Source organism: Humulus lupulus, chromosome 3, assembly GCF_963169125.1.
Source record: "Humulus lupulus chromosome 3, drHumLupu1.1, whole genome shotgun sequence".
In the NCBI taxonomy this organism is placed as follows: domain Eukaryota; kingdom Viridiplantae; phylum Streptophyta; class Magnoliopsida; order Rosales; family Cannabaceae; genus Humulus; species Humulus lupulus.
In genome coordinates, this window is record NC_084795.1 from 105,148,502 (window position 1) to 105,163,499 (window position 14,998).

General features: G+C 41.0%; 1 long non-coding RNA gene across 1 annotated transcript; it reads left to right on the plus strand.

Moving 5' to 3' along the window:
• Positions 1 to 8,836: 8,836 nt before the first annotated feature.
• On the plus strand, positions 8,837 to 12,256 carry LOC133821290 (uncharacterized). The gene is made up of 2 exons (XR_009887444.1): positions 8,837 to 9,380; positions 12,054 to 12,256. It is a non-coding gene; the product is annotated as an uncharacterized LOC133821290 (long non-coding RNA).
• Positions 12,257 to 14,998: the final 2,742 nt, after the last annotated feature.

The window sequence follows — 14,998 nt, forward strand, 5'->3', positions numbered from 1 at the left end:
CTTCGATCTTCGCTAGATCTACCTTAATCCCCTCCTTACTGACAATGTGCACAAGAAGGGATACCTGAGACAACCAGAACTCACATTTCTTGAATTTAGCAAACAGTCAGTGTTCCCTTAGTCTCTGTAGAACCAACCTCAGATGCTGCTCATGCTCTGACTCAAACTGAGAATATACCAGAATATCATCGATGAAAACGATCACAAACTGGTCCAGATAATCCTTGAACACTCTGTTCATCAGATCCATAAAAGCAGCAGGGGCATTAGTCAATCCAAAAAACATAACTAGGAACTCATAATTCCCATACCTGGTACGAAAAGCAGCCTTCGGTATATCTCCCTCCTTGTCCCTCAACTGATGATAACCAGAACGAAGGCCAATCTTTGAGAATTCCTTCTTACCTGGCAACTGATCGAACAGATCATCTATCCTTGGCAAAGGATACTTATTCTTAATTGTTAGTTTATTCAGTTCTCTGTAATCAATACACATTCTCAGAGAACCATCCTTCTTCTTCACAAACAGAACTGGCGCACCCCAAGGTGAGAAGCTAGGTCTGATAAAACCCAAATCCAACAGTTCTTGCAACTGTACCTTTAATTCTTTCAACTCAGCTAGGGCCATTCTGTAAGGCGCTCTAGACACTGGCTCCATTCTTGGTGCCAGTTCTATCACAAACTCAATTTCTCTATGTGGTGGCAACCCTGGCAAATCTTCTGGAAACACATCCAGAAATTCACAAACAAGTCTGGTCTCTTCTGGTCGCACTGGCACGACCTGAGTGGTATCAACCACACTTGCCAAGAATCCAATGCAACCTCCTTGCAATAGATCCCTAGCCCTCAACAAAGAAATCATAGGAATGCGAGGTCCATGCACAGCACCAACAAACACAAAAGGATCCTCACCTTCAGGCTCAAAGGTGACCATCTTCCTTTTGCAATCAATGGTTGCCCCATACTTTGCCAACCAGTCCATACCCAATATCATATCAAAATCAGTCATAACCAACTCTATTAAATCCACTGACAACTCTCTGCCCTCTACTGTCACTGGCAAAGATCTGACCCATCTCCTGGATACCACTAACTCTCCAGTGGTTAGCAAAGTACCAAACCCCACAGCATACAAATCACGGGGTCTACACAATCTATCAATAACACTACTAGCAAAAAAAGAATGTGCAGCACCATAATTAATCAATACATTATAAGGGGTTCCAGCACTAAGAAGCTGACCTGTAATAACTGAGGGGAAGCCTCAGCTTCTGCTTGAGTCAATGCGAACACTTGAGCTGGAGCCGAGCTGTCCGCTTTTCTGGGTTCCTCTTTTCTTGCCTTAGGGCAATCCTTTTTAAGATGACCCACTGCTCCACATGAGAAGCAGGCCCTTGCCCTACACTCTCCCAAATGATGCCTCTTGCATCTAGGGCACTCAGGATAAGACTTCCAGGCTTATCTACAACCTGGACGACCCATAGAAATACCACGGGGCTGCCTATCAGGACCTGGAACTGGGAAGGTGTCCGGAACCTTCCTCTTCTGCTCACTGGGGCCTACACCCCTACCTGAACCCACAAATGGAGGACCTATCCTCCTGAAATCCTTTCTGGCTGCACTGTCACGCCAGATCCTATTCTCTGCTCTCTCAGCTATGAGTGCCTTCTCAACCACCTGTGCATAGATAGTAACCCCAGCCACAGTGGTGATACGTACATCAAGGGCTAATCTGGGTTGTAGCCCCTGCAAAAACCTCTCTCTCCTGGTCCCATCAGTGGGCACTAATTCCATGGCAAACTTTTCCAAACGATCGAATTTCAAGGCATACTCAGTAATTGACAAATATTCCTGAAGTAGCCTAATGAATTCCTCAGCTTTAGCTACCCTGATAACATCATTATAATATTTCTCGTTAAACAGAGTTTGAAACTCTTCCCAACTCAGGGAATTTACATTCTTGGTCTGAGTAATTACTTCCCACCAAATCCGGGCATCCTCCCAAAACATATAAGTGGCACAGACCACCCTCTCATTACCAGATACCCTCATAAAATCAAGGATAGTAGTAATCATACTCATCCATTGCTCTGCTTTAGCAGGATTTGCACTGCCCTCAAATACAGGAGGTTGTTGCTTCTTGAACCTTTCATAGAGAGGTTCCCATTTATTTCCTACCTCAGGCAGATTTTCTGCTGCTGGCACCGACACAGGGGGTGCCTCTGATACACTAGCCACTGCAAGCACTTGTTCCTATTGTAGGAGACGAAGCTCCTCTCCCTGCCTTAACACTATTGCCTGCAGATCACTGATTATCTGCTGCCAGTTTACAGGAGCTGGCTGTGGAATCTGTGACTGGTCATTCTCCTGATCCTGACTATTATTATTATTCTGGCCCTGATCACTCTGGCCAGCTGAAGTATCCGTCTGCCCTGGATTCATTCTTATCTGACACCTTGCTGAAATAATGATCAATACGGCTAGTCAGGTAGTAATAACTAAACCTCTTGCCGCCTTACAGTCCAAGAATAAGTAGACAATTATCACATTTCACAGTCAATCAAATATACACGCAGATACATGTTTATAACATTTAGCACTTAGCATGTATCACATAATAATCCATAAACAACAATACTAATAAGTATGTTCCAGCAATCTCAGTACTAATTAGCACACATTTGCTGAGGATATAATATTTCAAGGCACAAGTTTAACATGGTGTCTCATGCATACAAGTAAAGCATATATACTATATTTAAGCAGTTATACATATAACTACATAAATAGTTACCAAACCATGAGTCGAGCTTGACTTCAGTGATGTGTGTACATGCCCAACCAGTCTACAGGAACCCTAACCTTGGCACGCTCTGATACCAAGTTGTAACGCCTTGGTTACCCCAGAACAGTTACAGTGATTGGTGAACCAGAAATTTGACCCGCTACCCGAGTCCTTTGGTTAAAAACATGTTCTAAGTGTTATTAACAGGCTAGGTGGAAAACCCAATAAAAAGGAAAGGATATATTTTATTAAATACATAAACTTCTCATGAGCTCATCAAAACATTTATAAGTCATTTATAATACAAAATGGTCACTACTGTTTTCAAATTTACAACCCCGCCGACCTAAGCGACAAAAATAGGGTAAACACCCTAGTTCCTCTGAGAACTCCTTGGCCGTGGTGGTCAAGCGGCCGCATATGTACATATCACCACCTAAGCTCTCCACTCAAGGCTGGGTGAGCTTTTCTTTCCCTTTACCTGCACCACATAGCACCCGTGAGCCATGGCCCAGCAAGAAAACACAATATAGCATGATATAATATCAACAATGATCATAATAATCATTCAGGACTATCAGTCCAAAACAGATAGGTGACAGTCGCAAAAGTCACTAAGATGGGTATAACGCCCTTTAGCCTTGTGACGATAGGGTCACCGGGGCTTAACAGATAAGTGAACCTTTCACTAGCTTAAACATGATAGTTGCATGGTGACTGGTCACCAACATAACCTTCCTCATGACCATAGAGTCATAACCCTGGAACATCGTTCCCTAGCCATGTGACAAACGGACACCTGGGCCTTAGGCCCTGGCTCCGAGTAATTAGTCTTAGACTAGCCAAGCACTTATAAGATTCATCGACCTTAGGGTCAGTCTAGCGTTAATGCCTTAGAGTCATTCAATGCTGATATCGATTAGATCTAATCTTCATTCGGCCCTGCGTTCAGGACGCTTATGTTGTTTCTGACTCTTAGGTCAGTGTCCCTGACTAGTTAGTTCCATATACAAGTAACAACATTCACTAGCATTTAATATGCAATCCATGTCCACGTTTATCAACCAGCATGCCTCAACAAATACCATACATGTAATATACATGGGGTGCAATTTTCTTACCTCATGTTCGAGCGAGAAATATTATAAGAACAACTCCTGAGAACGATCGATCTTGTGGTTCCTTAGCGGTTACCTAATCATAACCAATTATAAGCTCCATTAATGAAAATCAACATGGATAGGGTCTTAACCTAAGCACCACTCTCGGGACCTCGAAACATGCCCACACGGTGAGTAGATTCGATCCCGGGCCTTAAGGATTGAAACCCTAAGTCAAAAACCCTTAAAAACACTCAAAACGGGACTTTGAAGGAATAGAGTAGCGCTACAGCGCTGATCCCTAGTGCCCCAGCGCTAATCTCAGAACCCCCAACACACCCAAAAGCCCCCTGTGTAGCACTGTAGTGCCCTAGGGTGGGCGCTATAGCACTACCTCTAGACCTGATGCCCCCTGAAACCTCCTTCTTCATCTCCTTCGATTCTAACTTGTTTCCAATGCTTCCAAATCCCATTTTTGGTGCCAAATAAACCCAAAAACCATCCTAACATACCCAAAACATCACAACCATAAGAACCTTAGCCAAAACTCCCAACAAAACCAAGATCTCAACCTAGAAATCACAACTGTAAAACAGAACTAAAACAAAGCAAACCAGGGATTTCAATGGTAAGAAACTTACCCAAAGCTCAGCTTATGATGCTCTTCAAGGGTGGAACACACTCCCAAACTCCCAAGGCTTACTTCCCAAGCTTGAATCCTCAAGAATGGTTCAAAAAATCACAAAGAAAATTGAAGGGAAGATAGGTACTGGAGAAGCTTTAAGTATACTCTGTTTTCTTCTTTTCTTTCACAGCCTAAAATGGTTATATCTATCCTAGGGGTGAAATGACCATTATAACCCTAGGTCAATTTAAGGTTTCTAAAGGCTCCCAAGGGCAAAATTGGTATTTTCCACCTATCTCGTTAACCATAATTAACGCTCTCCAATTCCTGCTATTATCGATAATCTCAAACATCAATAATTCATATCCCATTACCCTTTAATTCCCAGTAATGCTCTAATAATTAAAATCACCCCGAGACTCAACTCGAGCCCCGAACTTAAACCTGTTATGACTAGACCGCTAATCAGTGTTCCAAGATCGTCTCATGCCGAATAGCTTGAACAAACCCACATTATAATGTGGTCTCAACAACATATCACCAACATGCACACAATTATACAATTATACCCTCAACGGGCCAAATTACCATCACACCCCTGTAATTAAAATGTGGACCCACATGCATGCATTTAACATCATATTATAATATAATTCACATATACATGCATATTATCAATTAATTGCATAATTAAGCAAGTATGGCCCTCTCGGCCTACTAATCCCGCCATTAAACCACAGCGGAGAATTCGGGGCATTACACCGGGTGTATCTTCATCCATTCTGGTAAGCTGACTTTGTAGGAGGTCAGGCCCACTTTTGAGATGACTGGAACAGGATCCTCGTATTTGCGGACGAGTCTGATGTCCTTATTCCCTCAGATTCTCAGTTGTTTGGGCCTCAGCTTGATCATCACTAAGTCGCCTGCTTTGAATTCCAACGGTCGTCTCTTCTGATCTGCCCACTTCTTCATTCTCTTTGAGGCCTTCTCCTGATAGGCTCGGGCTATCTCGGTGGTGTTCTTCCAGTCTTTTGTTAAATTAAAGGCTCTCAGATTTCTTCCTCGATACTCATCAACTGTGTGGGGTAACAGCGGTTGCTGACCGTTAACAACTTCAAAAGCGCTCTTGTTTGACAAAGAACTCTTCTGAGAGTTGAAACAAAATTGAGCTACGTCTAGTAGTTGCGACCAATTATTTTGGTTGGCATTGACGAAATGCCGCAAGTACTCTTCCAGCATCCCATTGAATCTTTCAGTCTGTCCGTCTGTCTGAGGATGGTAGCTCAAAGAAATATTTAGTTGTGACCCCAAAAGGTTGAATAATTCGGACCAAAAGGTCCCTGTGAATCTTCCATCACGGTCACTAACTATATTTTGGGGTACTCCCCAATACTTAACTACATACTTGAAGAAAAGTCTCGTTGTCTCTTCTGTCGAGCAATACTTCGACACTGGTATGAAGGTTGCATACTTTGAAAATCTGTCCACGATAACTAAGATCGCACTCAAGTCTCCTGTCTTCGGTAAACTAGTAATGAAGTCAAGCGACACACTCTCCCATGGTCGGCTTGGGACTAACAAAGGTTCTAACAACCTTGGCATCTTGTGTCTCTCCACTTTGTCTTGCTGGCAGGTGAGACAGGGCTTGATATACTCCACGATATCGTCGCACATCTGTGGCCAGTAGTACCCCTGCTTCAATAGGGTATGAGTTCTATGCCACCCTGGATGACCCGCCCATAAGGTGTCGTGACACTCACTCATTAGTGTCCTCCGCAAATCTCTCGTCTTTGGAACATAAAAGCGGCCACCCTTGGCCCACAAAAGATCGTCTTCTACCCAAACTTGGCGAGTCTTCCCCTCCTTTGCGAGATTCATGATGGTCTTCACCACCGGGTCTTTCACCAGGTTCTCCTTAATGCGCTCTTGGAGTGGAGTGGTCACCGTGCTAGCTAACATATTTGCTAGCAATTTTAGAGCCGCTAACTCAGCTTTGCGACTCAGGGCATCAGCTGCTTGGTTTAGACGACCCGCCTTGTGTTCAAAATGAAAGTCGAATTATGCTATGAACTCCTACCATTGTGCTTGTTTAGGGGTAAGCTTTGGATGGGTGAGGAAATGACTCACCGTGACATTATCTATTTTCACCACAAACTTCGACCCCAACAAGTAGTGCCTCCACACTCGTAGACAATGATTACTGCGAGAAGCTCCTTTTCTTGTGCAGTGTAATGCCTCTCTACCTCCGTGAGTTTGCGGCTTTCATAAGCTACGGGGTGGCCCTCTTGTACAAGTACCCCTCCCAAAGCATAATCAGACGTGCCTGTCTGCACTTCGAAGGGCCTACGGACATCTGGTAAGGCGAGGATAGGATCTCGCATCATGGCTTCCTTCAGACTCTTAAATGCTTCGATAAACCTATCGGTCCATGTCCAAGTTACACCCTTCTTCAACAACTCGGTCAAGGGTGCCGCCCTTCTTGAATAGCCCTCCACAAATCTTCGATAATAGTTGGCTAAACCAAGGAAAGAGCGTAATTCCTTCAAATTGGTGGGGGCCTTCCATTCTTGAATGGCCCGCACCTTCTCTAGATTCATGCCGATCCGACCACGTTTTATTATGTGGCCTAGGAACTTGATTCTCTCTTGTGCAAAGGAGCACTTTTCTCGCTTCACATAGATTTGGTTCTCTCTCAATTCTAAAACACTTGAGATAAGTGTCGTTGATGTTTTTCTATTGTGGAGCTATAGACCACAATGTCATCCAAGTAGACTACCACAAACTTGTCTAGGTATTCCTGGAAAACTTGGTTCATCAACGTATAGAATGTGGCTGGTGCGTTTGTCAACCCAAACAGCATGACTTGGAACTCAAATGCTCCATATCGAGCCATACACGTTGTCTTTGGCTCATCCCCTTCTGCTATCCGTACTTGATAGTAGCCTGATCTTAAGTCCAGTTTCGTAAAGAATTTCGCTCCACTCAACTGGTCGAATAAGTCAGCGATCAAGGGGATGGGGTACATATTACACACTATCACCTTATTGAGAGCCTGATAATCAATACATAGTCTCAAGCTCCCGTCGTGCTTCTTCTGAAATAGCACAGGCGCACCAAATGGTGCCTTCAATGGTCTGATGAAGACTACCTCTAGTAATTCCTTCAACTGCTTCCTCAGTTCTGCTAGTTCAGGGGGTGCCATCCTATAGGCTGCCTTTGCAGGTGGTTTGGCTCTCGGCACCAGCTCAATCTGGTGATCAATCCCTCTTCTAGGTGGTAAGGCTCTAGAGAGTTGATCCAGCATAACATCCCCATACTTCTTCAAGACCATTCAAATTTATGGTGGAATGACTTCATCCACCGTATCCTCGTATACTATGGGTAGGACAATATACGTGGTCTCTTGTCTTCTCACGCCCTTCTTCAATTGTAAGGCTGGAAACAACTTGGTTTATGGGGGCTGCTCTACTTTAGCAGGCACCACTGCAAGTGTCTCCCCCATTATGAGTAAGCTTCCTATAGCTGGGATGGGAATGGCTCCCTTTTCTGTAAGGAAGTCCATACCAAATATCACATCAAAGTCGTCCATTCGCACAACCACCAAGTCAGTCTGCCCCTCCCACGAGCCGATCTTCATGTTCACCTTTTTAGCCACGCCGGTTGTGGCCAAGGCTTCTGATTTAACCGCTTTCATGCGGCCATGGTCCTTCTCCCATTTTAGTCCCAGACGTTTAGCTTCGATCTCTGAAATGAAGTTGTGAGTGGCGCCCGTGTAAATCATCACACTTTCGGCCATTTTACCGTTTAGAGTAGCGTCCACATACATTATGTAACGTCCTGCATTTTCGGGTACCTTTAAACGACTCGGGTCGGGATTTTTCCCCCGGGTTAAGAATATTATTTTAAATAATATTATATTTTGTTTGTAAGTATTCCATGAGTTATTGCTAGCCAAAATATGAATTTTGTGATTTTAAAAGTCAAGATAAGACTTTCGGTCCTGGACCGACACAAAAACCCTGATCGGGTAAAAATCTCGGAAAATAAAATGAAAAATCATGGCAATTATATTTTGGGCATAAAATACATTCATAAAAGTTAAAGTTTGGTCAAAAATAATAAACCTAAAAGAAAATGGAAATTTTAGGGCATTTTGTGTTAAATGCCTAATTTTACCGAAATGGGGAATTTTATTCCATGAATGGACCTTAGGTTAAATTTTACTATGTGATTAATTAAATTAAATGTGAGAGACATTTAATTTAATTAATTAATGTTAAGTTTGGTGATTAAAATTTAATAAGAGTGAAAAAAAAGGTGTCAAAAGCCAATTTGGACTTTTCTTCTTATGAAACCTTTATTAACCTTTAATAAAAAAAAAAAAAAAAATAATGAAATGATCATATATGGCAAAGGGTGGCCGGCCATGTGGTGTTTTAGAGTGGTGTGAACCCAATTTTATAAAGTTTAACTCCCATTTTAATTAAGAAGTCAAGTGGGCAAGTGGGTAGAAAAGCACTCAAGTGTTTTGTGATATTTTGAAGAGTTGTGTGAGCCATTCTAACCCCCAAATCCAACCACTCTCCCTCTCTCATTCACTCTCATCTGATTTTTTAAGACCATTCAAAGTGTTCTCTCAATATTCAACCTCAAGAACACCAAGGAAAACTTGGAGGCTAAGTCTTGGTCTAGGAAGTATTTTCCCTAAGGTAAACTTTCACTAATCTAGGTTTTTGTAAAGTTTTAAGCATAGAGTTTCAAATAGCTAATTGACTATGTTGTTGGGGGAAGTTTGTTAGGGTTTTTGAAAGGTTTTGAAGGAGTCAAAGCTTATAGGAAGGTCCAAACCTTAAGCAAGAACACCAAAGAGGTAAAAAGTTTACTTTTGATGAGTTTGTTGTAGGGTTTTTAGTTTTAAGCATTATTTTGTATATCTAATGCTTAGAGTTTCTTGTTGATGATGTAATAAGGTTATGGTAGTTGTTTAATAATTTTTATGATGCATGTGTATTGATTTTTGAAAATGGGAACCAAAACCCCCAAGGGTTTTGTAGGATACCCTAAAACAAAACATGTTTTAAGCTGTGACTTCCAAGGGGTCAAGCAGCCACTGTATATTGTTTTTGTAAAATTAAACTGTACTGTGATGTTGTTGAGATTGAGTACATAAAATTGAGCTTTTGAAACACTAAAAAATGTTTAGAAATGAGTAAGTTATGATATTTCAAAGTTTAGGTAAAAAACTGTTTTTTCGTATTCTTATTTTCGGAACCAAATTTGGACAGCCACTGTATAGGGCAAATGAACCCAGTTTTTTCTAAAATTTTGTGGACATATTTCTGGCATAACCTATTAGTCCACTGTAAAATTTGGTAAGAAAATATTAAACGGTTTGAAAGTTATTAACTGTCAAAGTTTGGAAAAAAATAAGGACTTGAAAATAAGGTCATTTTTACCTCATTGTTGGAAAATGATTTCACCAATAAAAAATGCTCATTTTGACCTAAGATTTTACGAAGACCTAAATGGCATAACAAAAATGGAATTGGGAAATTTTGGTAACAATTGGGTAAGTAAATTTCAAGTTATGAACTAACGAAGTATGTAGTTAAAAATGTGAAAAATAGGTTTTTCACACTTAGTGTAAAAATGAGATTTTGGAACATAAGGTAAAAAGTAAAATTTTGCTTATTTCAAGATATAAATTGGTAAGTTTTGAAATCATATTTTCACTAAAATTACCCCTTTGAGTTTAAATGAATTATTTTTATTAAAGAGTTTTTATTCTTTCTAAAAATAAGAGATTTAATTTATTAATAGTTAATAAATTAAAAGAGGGTTTAAAACCCTATATTTTGAGAAAATAATTAAATGAATTATTTTTCTAGTATGTAAAATTGATTAATTGATTTTGGAAAATTAATTAGTCAAGATGATAAATTTTTAACGGTTTTCCTAATTAAGACAAATTAGGCAATTTTCTTAAAACGGTTTTTAGATATTAAAACCTTAAGAAAAATAAAAGGAAAATTTAAGAGTTTATTTTCTTTTAAAATAATTAAGGAATTTATTAGTATTTTCTGGATATAATACCAGCTAAAATCTTACATATTTTAACCGACTAGTCGAAAGTGCGGGTTAATAGCGATACCTTGAAAGAATAAGATTTTTAGCGGATTGTGGGAAAATACCATTGTGATACCCGAGCCTAGGTATCGAGACCTTAGGATAGGCCTCCCCGAGACTTAGGGTTTAGTCTCGAATATTTTGTATGACTTTCCTTAATAGGTTTAAAACCAAATAAGGATTGTAAATCCTTACAAATGACTTTTATTAAAATGACCAGACTGCCAAAAATAATAATAATGAATTATGAGTGCCATAATTAATCCGAGTATACTGTATGGATAACTACAGTATTGGCTAAGCGTAACTGGACTGAACGTTGGAGGGTGAAAACTTGCTGAGCGCTAAGGACTCCAAGTAAGTCAACTTATATTGTATGGCTGCAACATGAAATGATTATTGTCCTGTATGTTAGTATAGGGATACATGCATATATATAGGCTGTCATAGAAAGTTGCTTAGAGACGGTAGTCTAGTGAGTGCTGATTTAGAAAATATGAACGGTAGAAGTCCGTCATATCCTAGACGGTTGATCCCCGTCACACTGCTTGATTTTATTTATGTCCGGTTCATTACCGCGACGAGTGGCCATGAGATGAGGATAAGCTGGTTAAACCTAGGGGCGCCAAGATAAATGGGACCTAGGGGCCCTCATGCTTACTTAATCATTGGACGGTTAGAATCCGAGCAAGTGCTCTGATAAGTTATTCCCGGATAGCAGCCGTGAATATTGGCCATTCCGTGAGAGTGCCTAGAGATACTAGGGGTTGCCAAGATTGAGTGAGGTTGAACACCCTAGGGGCAGCTGCTCACCAGCACCACTGATTAACATAGAAGTCTCCATAAAATCGTGTAAATTGGATAACACTCTTGAATATGTAGCGATGCCCTAGGTAACACGATAGTTACCCTTGATGAGAATATTTATTGGCTAGATCTTAGTGTGGGGACTCAGTTCTCTTTTACAGATTAGCAATTATGTTGGAGGGCGCGTTACGCATGAATTGTTGGAAATTGTCGAGCGTTGGTCTCGAATTATTTGGTGATATAATATATCTGCTTGCTCTGGGATTTTCTGAGTGTAGGGATATAATTGTTGATAAGATATAGTTGTGATATAATATATCTGCTTGCTCTGGGATTTTCTGAGTGCAGGGATATAATTGTTGGTAAGATATAGTTGTGATATAATATATCTGCTTGTTCTGGGATTTTCTGAGTGCAAGATTTTTATCTAGTTACGAATTAATTTATCATTGGTTATCAGGCATGACCATAAGTTTGCCAGGACGCTTTAGCGTTCTTGAAATTGATTGTTTAGGGTCCGGATGTGTCCGGAACCCTAATTCTCTACATGCTTTGTTTGAAAGTTGATCTTACTAAGCGTTTTCGCTTACCTAGTTGTTTCATGTTGTAGGTAAGTGCAAGGGCAAGGCAGAGCAGTGAGCGCTGGAGTCTTCCTTGCAAATGTACATGTGGACCGACCTTTTGGGAAGCCTTTTTATTTTTGGAAATGTTGTGTAATTTTCCTAAACTAGGCTCACTCTAATCTTTATAAAACATGTTTGTAATTAAATGTTAAGTATGGCCATACGACTTTTTAAAAAGTTTTTTTTTCTATGGGTTTTTGAGACATTTTGTTAAATGAAAACATTTATATTTCCGCATTATCGAGTCTTGAAAATCCGGGTCGTTACACATTAGTCCTTTTCCAAGGGTCTTCTTCACTTTCGCACCGTGTTTCTTGAGAGCATTCAGCATCCGGAGGGCACCCATGTGCGTATACTCCTCCTCCTCCTCCTCTTCGTTGGTTTGTTCCCCTTGGGCAAATGATGCCTGGAGGGCACTCATCTTGGATTTGTGAGGACACTCTGTTGACTTATGAGGTCCAGTACAGATCCAACATGTAAGAGGCTTCTTGAACGGGGGTTACTACCTTTGCTAGGAGAGTTGGACTCCACACTCGTTTTCTCTCCTCCCCTACTCTTGCTCTGCCAAGAATTCCCAAACTTTTTACTCCCAACATTACTTCCACTAGTCGACGGATTGGTCTTCTTGGATTGAATGTTCCCTGATGAGTAATCAGTCAGTCGTTCGACAGTGGCTGGAGCGGTGGCTAGGTCAGCCACTCGTTGTCTCTCGAGCTCTTGCTTTGCCCAAGGCTTCAGACCTTCTAAAAATGCAAAGAGTTTGTCCACTTTGGACATGTCTTTGATATCCAGCATCAACCCAGAGAATTTCTTCATGTATTCTTGGATTGTTCCAGTGTGCTTCAGCTCTCTCAACTGGCATCGAGCTATGTAGGCAACATTTTCAGGGAGAAACTGCGTCTTCAACTCTCTCTTTAGATCTTCCCATGTTGTTATGGTGCATCTTCCGTTCTGAATGTCATCGTACTTCGTCCTCCACCACACTTTGGCATCTGCAGACAAGTACATCGTTGCCATGGAGACCTTGCCATATTCTGATTCAGCTCTCACGGCTCTGAAGTATTGCTCCATATCAAAGAGGAAGTTCTCTAAGTCCTTCGTGTCTCTAGCCCCACTGTAGGGCCTCAGCTCAGGGACTTTTACTCTCCCATATTCCATGCCAATGGGTCAAGTTGCAGGCTGATTCCCAACCGCCCTCATGGTGAGGTTCAACTTGGTATTCATCTCCAACATCTCATCCTTCAATGCCTCAACTGACCCCCTACAATTCTCTACGAGGTCATTTAATGCTTCTTGTAGGTCCTTCACCGCTCATTCCACTGCCTCAATACGTTCCTCCCTCTAAGGACTATTGGATGTGCTTGAAAGGTTTTCCCTCCACTCGATTGCAGTTATGCGGGCTAGTATATTGGTCGTATCCCACTCCAACATAGCCATGCAGTTTTGTGCGTTAGTCATCCCCGGTTCTAGCCTGACAGAGCTAAGATCCCTGACTCTTTCATCCAAGCTTTCTAGCTCTCCAACGCGCCTCTCTAGCGCTTTAATCCTTTGAGTGTTGCTCACCATCCTGCAGGGTCACCCAGCTTTCTCAAACTTAGCTCTGATACCAACTGTCACGGGCTGCCAACTTCGATACTCGAATTGACGGAATGTGCGACACTTGTTAACACTCTTAGCTAGCAAGTCAGCCTAGAATTCACACCTGCGGCAAGCAAACTCAATGGTTAGCCATGTTACAAGTCTCACACAAGTAATAGAAATTATGAAGCGGGAGCAAGCATGAGGCAAGCTATCCAGAGACAACATCCCACACAATAATCAGAGCATACAACATAGTCAAGTGGCACGCAATGGCCAAACGAAGGTAACAAACAAGCAACACATAGACCGCAAAGAAAGCATGCACAAAGGGACATGGCAAAGCAATGTTTTATTCATATAAGGCATTGATAGGGCAAGGGAGTACACAGCTTAAGCCCCTATCTGTTGGTGGCCATGGTGCTTCCTTAAGTCACCAGGTCACCTCCCCCTAAGGAGCTTTCTAAGGAAATGAAGTCTTCCCAGGAACATATATGATTTTTGTCTGGGAGACATATGCATAATTACAAAAGTGCCATCCCCTACCCATGAGGTTACTTGGTGCAAGACTTGACTAATGATCAAGCACCAAGGCATGCTCTTCTATACAAAATGGCCCCCTGGAGGTGTGTCATGACGCAACACGTCACACCTAGCGCCCTGTGCCTGTCGCACGCGCACCGTGCGCCCCAGCCGCACCATCCCAGCAGCTGGCGTGCCTTATGCCGAGCCATCATATGCAGCCGCCCCTAGGGTTTTCTAAACCCTAGGGTTTGCATCTAAAATTGTCCATTTAAATTATGGGATTAATTAATTTTAGCCCATAATTAAAATTGTTTTATTTTGAATTAATTGTATGAGCCCAAATTCAAAACTAAGCCTAATAACTTATTTGGGCATTAAAGCCCAAGTTAATTATTCTTAAAATTTGTTTAAGATAATTAAAATTTATTTTAATTCAAAATTAAATGAATAAGTGACTTAATGGATCAAGACTACTTGTGAAGGCCCAAAGTTGAAGATAGAGATCTCTTTAGGTCTTATTTAGTTTCTTACATTTTTGTGTATATTTTTGCAAGTGTTATAATTTTTCTAGAAATACCCAAGACACCTGGCCCGCATTTATTTATTTATTTAGTTAGTATTTATTTATTTAAATGTTTGAATGTGATTAAATTGTTTAATACTTTATCATGCATTTTTTGAAACGCCATACATATAACCCACAAATTATTTAAAATTGTGCATGCATCTCATATGAGTAGAAACATGCCTTAGGATTGTCCTATGTGATTATATGCTTTATATTATGAACCATATAATAATAAATCTAGTTTTAAATAGTTCAAGAGTG